Source organism: Chenopodium album, chromosome 14 (assembly GCF_948465745.1).
Source record: "Chenopodium album chromosome 14, dcCheAlbu1.1, whole genome shotgun sequence".
In the NCBI taxonomy this organism is placed as follows: domain Eukaryota; kingdom Viridiplantae; phylum Streptophyta; class Magnoliopsida; order Caryophyllales; family Amaranthaceae; genus Chenopodium; species Chenopodium album.
Genome location: NC_137847.1, coordinates 24,963,548 through 24,968,917, shown reverse-complemented (window position 1 = coordinate 24,968,917; position 5,370 = coordinate 24,963,548). Strand labels below are relative to the sequence as shown.

General features: G+C 41.9%; 1 non-coding gene across 1 annotated transcript; it reads left to right on the top strand.

Annotated features, from left to right (window-relative positions):
- Positions 1–3,658: 3,658 nt before the first annotated feature.
- On the top strand, positions 3,659–3,764 carry LOC145580463 (small nucleolar RNA R71). Its single transcript, XR_014099499.1, has one exon. It is a non-coding gene; the product is annotated as a small nucleolar RNA R71 (small nucleolar RNA).
- Positions 3,765–5,370: the final 1,606 nt, after the last annotated feature.

The following is a 5,370-nucleotide window of genomic DNA, read 5'->3' as shown; positions in this document are numbered from 1 at the left end:
CAACCTTGGTTTATCTTCCTTCTTCCCTATCAAATATTTGAGAGCCGAATGGTCGGTGTACACAATTGTCCTAGAACCAATGAGGTAGGTTCTAAACTTCTCAAATGAGTGAATAACCGCTAAGAACTCCTTCTCGGTGGTTGTGTAGTTTCGTTGGGCATCATTGAGAGTTTTGGACAAATAATATATGACATGAAGCTTCCCATCCTTTCGTTGCCCAAGAACCGAACCAATAGCCTCGTCGCTTGCATCGCACATGAGCTCAAATGGAAGAGACCAATCCGGACCTTGGACAATAGGGGCGGTGCAAAGGGCCTCTTTCAACCTACAAAAAGATTTTTGACAAGCATCTTCAAATATAAACTCTTTATCTTGTTGCAATAGGGATGTGAGAGGCTTTGCAATCAAAGAAAAGTCTTTTATAAAACGCTGATAGAACCCGGCATGGCCAAGAAAAGATCTCACTTCCCTCACGTTGGTGGGGGGAGGAAGTTTCTCAATGACCTCTACCTTGGCTCTATCAACCTCAATGCTGACATGGGAAATTTTGTGCCCAAGAACAATCCCACTTTCTACCATAAAATGGCACTTTTCCCAATTCAACACGAGGTTAGCCCTCTCACATATTTCCAAGCAACGAGATAAATTAGATAGACAATCTTCATAGGTGGCTCCTCCAACGGAGAAGTCATCCATAAAGACCTCTATCTCATCCTCAATCATATCACTGAAAATAGACATCATACAACGTTGGAATGTTGCGGGAGCATTACAAAGCCCGAAAGGCATCCTACGATACGCATAAGTACCGTAGGGACATGTGAAAGTCGTCTTCTCTTGATCCTTGGGGTCAATTGGGATTTGGAAAAATCCCGAATAACAATCAAGGAAACAATAGAAGGAATGCTTTGTAAGCCTCTCCAACATTTGATCAATAAACGGTAATGGAAAATGATCTTTGCATGTACTTGTGTTATGTTGTTGATAGTTAATGCACATGCGCCAACCGGTTACAAGCCTAGTGGGAACTAGTTGATCATGATCATTTTTCACTACCGTCATTCCCCCTTTCTTAGGCACAACTTGCACGGGAGATGCCCAATCACTATGAGCAATTGGGTATATAATTCCCGCATTAAGAAGCTTATTAGCCACTTCCTTCCGCACGACCTCTTGCATGGAAGGGTTAAGCTTCCTCTGCCTTTGCCTAACGGGTTTGGCATCTCCCTCAAAATCAATTTTGTGCATGCATAAAGAAGGACTTATACCTTTGACGTCATCAATGGTATAACCTAAAGCTTTCTTGTGTTTTTTCAAAACATTGATCAAGAGGGAGGTTTGCTCCTCCGTTAGGTTGGAATTAACAATTACGGGGAAAGACTCATTAGAACCAAGAAATACATACCTCAAGCCCAAAGGTAGAGGTTTCAAGTCTACCTTTGGTGCTCCCTTACCATTGGTGCTCTCCTCTCTTTCCTCAACTTGAAAGAGATCATGGGTGTGAAAAGCCTCTTCCTCCATGCTCTCATCCATGCACTCGCTCTTGCTCTCCTCTAGCAAATCCTCATAGAATTGAATGTCGTCCTTGTGAGCACCTAGATTAGAATCATTCAACAATACGCTTTCTAGGGGATCGTTAGAAGCATGCAAATGGGAACGAGAAAATTCACTAAGCATGGTATCTAGAACATCTATTCTAAAGCATTCACCACTTGAGGAAGGTTGTTTCATGACATTATTCAAATCAAACTCAATTGAATTATTGTCAATTTTCAAAGATATTTTACCCTCCTTCACATCAATGATGGCCCTAGAAGTAGATAGAAACGACCTACCCAAGATAATAGGAATCCTCTCATCCTCATCCATCTCTACCACATAAAAATCCACGGGGAATGTGAACTTTCCTACCTTAAGGGGAATGTCCTCAACTTTACCCATGGGAAACTTAATGGACCGATCAGCTAGTTGGAGAGTAATGTTAGTGGGGGAAAGGGTTCCTACACTAAGCTTTTGGTAGACGGAGTAGGGCATGAGGCTCACACTTGCTCCTAAATCACACAAAGCTTTGTCAAACTCAATGCCATTAATAGAACAAGGGATGGAAAAGCTACCCGGATCCTTCAACTTGGCGGGAAGTTTGTTGGAAAGGATTGCACTACAATTGGCGGTCAAGCTCACCGTTTCACACTCCCTTCTCCCACTCAATAGATCTTTCAAAAACTTAGAGTAATGGGGCATTTGTTTCATGGCATCAACAAAAGGAAGGGAAACATGCAAGTTCTTAATCACATCCAAAAACTTCTCAAATTGAGCGTCAAGCTTAGCTCTCACGAATCTTTGGGGAAAAGGTAATCTCTCCTCTCTAGGTTGGAGATTTAGGGGCAAGGGGGTGGTTTCTTTCTCCTTTTGCACCTCAACATCCTTCTCCTTCTCAACATTAGAAGGCTCTTTGGTTCTCTCATCCCCTCTCTCTAACTCTACTTCATTTTGGGGTTCTCCCTCAACTAAGGGGTCACTCCCTACTACCTTCCCACTCCTTGTTGTCACGGCATACAAAGGTTTTGCGTTGACTCCTTGACTAGGGATAGTAGAAGAGGAAGAAGAAGAGGAATTAGAAGCAAGTTGAGCAATTTGGGTTTCAAGCATTTTCATATGAGCATTGGCTCGCTTTTTATCCTCCTTATTTCTCTTCTTTTCCTCCTCATGCATTTTCATAATGGCATCTAGCTTAGCCATCACAGGATAATTTGGAGGGGCCTCAATTTGAAGAGGTTGTTGAGGTGGAGGAAGTTGGGATTGATGGAAACCCGGAGGCCTATTGGTTTGGGCATGGTTAGAAACATTTTGGCCCCTATTGCCTCCGGTGCCTTGGTTGGGAACATTGCTTTGTCGATTGTTTCCCATGTTACCTTGATCACCAAAATTTTGATTTTGATGGTCATGGTATCGGGAGTTGGGTTGTTGGTTTTGATAACCATACCCCCTTTGGTTAGAGTAGCCTTTTCCATTGAAATTGGAAGGGCCTCCCCCACCATGGTATTGGTTACCATAACCACCACCACTTTGGTTCCAACCACGGTTTCCACCTTGATTCCAATTTCCCATTTGATTGGAGTTTGGCCTCAAGTTCCCTACATTTTCGATTCTAGGAGCAAAATTCATAGCATTGACATCTTCCACATTGTCATCATGTTCATAGGGAGGGGGTTGAACTTCACAAGCATACACACAATGGGAGGTATCATGATCATAGGTTTCACAATTTGAGCAAAACATGCATCCTTGATGCATTTTATTATAAGAAGAGGGGGAAGGAGTAGTCATACCATTGCCTCCCTTGGTTGAAGAGGAGGTATTACCATGAGGGTTGGACCTTTCTTTCATCATTTCGTCCATTTGCTTGGCCATCTTGGAGATTTGGGAAGAAAGGTTGTTGATTGTGTTAGCTTGCTCCAATGCATAGACACCCTTGCTAGAAGTAGCCTCCCTTTCTCCTTCATACCAATCATCATAATGCTTTGCGGCCTCCTCTATGATGCATTCCACTTCATCCTCTCCTTTGTTCATGATTGGACCGCCGGCTGCGGCATCTAGGCTTGTTCTCCCTTGAGGTGAGAGACCTCCATAGAAAGTGTGGATGAGTTGATACTTGGGTATCCCATGATGTGGGCATTGACGTTGAAGCTCTTTGTACCGGTCCCATGCCGCACTTAGAGTCTCACCACTCTTTTGGCGAAAACCTTGAATTAAGGACCGAGCCTCGGCGGTCTTCCTATGGTTATAAAATCTCCTCAACAAAGCCGTAGTTACTTGGTCCCAAGTTGTGAGAGAATTAGGGGGCACCTCCTTCTCTAGCCATTCTAGACCTCTCCCAATTAAAGAAAATGGAAACATCTTGAGGCGGATATACTCTTGAGCCACTCCATTGGCTTTGATCGTGTCACAATACTTCTCAAATTCTTTCAAATGCTCATGAGGGCTCTCAAATTTTCCACCCGAGAATTGTTTCCTCTCTATTAAAGCAATCAAATTGGGCTTGATTTCAAAATTGTTGGCTTGAGTGGTAGGGGTTAGGATCCCACTTTGGGCTCTAAAGACTTCGGGAGCCCCAAGACGACTCAAAGGTGTATTTTCTCCCATTTTAGAACCTTCTTCACTTTCGGACTTAAAGATTGAAAAGGGGTTGATTCCGGGACTTGATGGTGAATTAGGACTATCTAAGTCTTCACGTGAGGGTGAAGATGGTGGATTATCTTCCAATTCTCTTACTCCTTCTTTCGTTGGGGTGTGAGAATTTCTACTCCACGCTCTCGCTTATCTCCGAAGTAAGGACAAAGATTTCTCTAGCTCCGGATCGATGGGAATCAAAGACCTTGAGCGGGTTCGTCCTCTATTCATAAAACAAAGCTAAGGAGAACGTAAGCACTGACAGGTAACAAGTAGTAGCAAATACTAACAAACAAGGAATGAGATAGTCTCAAATAAAGTAATGAAAAAGCAATGGAAGTCGTCTCCCCGGCAACGGCGCCAATTTGACAAGGGAACAAACGCGTCGTCAATTATCTATCCCTAGATCAAATACAATTTATATAACCTAAACAAACCTAATATGAGTATAAGGCAAGCATAGGGGTCGAACCACAAGGAGACATGCATAAACACCACATTCACTACTTAAGACTTAAGCTACCTCGGGACAAGAAGTGTGAATAACTAAGAGATTAAACTACAGATTAAGAATGATTAAGGATCAATATAACTAAACACCAAGGGAAGTGGGTAGATGTAGATGCCATTTGATCATGCAATAACACGGAAGCAAAGCAATGGTAAACTAAGCATGCAAGAATATCGAAATAAAGCTCAATCTAACCGCCATTCGGGGTTAATTGATTTCTCCTAACATAGCCTCTATGTTTCCACACTAGAACCATATATTAGAAGGTGCAATCAATGACCTATCGATAACAATGAACCTTAACTAGGTCAACTTCCGTTTCTTGTTAGCAAAGATTCACCTTTAATCAACCAACAATGTGCACTTGCAAGAAGATTAAAGAATATCAAACATACAAAGACTTTAATCACCATTAACTTAACCCCAACATCATAAGCATGAATCAATTAACAACTACACCATCCCCACACCCTTGGCTAGGTGACTACTCACAAATCATATTGAAGACAATATCAATCATCTAATCAATAAGCATCAACATGATCAATAAGCAAAGAAGGAAAATCAAAATAAGCAAACAAAACTAAATACAAAAGTAAAGAAAGAGAGTAAGAGATTGCTCATTAATTGAAGATGAAGATTTACAAAGATTCAATCAAGCTCCTTCTTCAATATCCAAGTTCATCAAT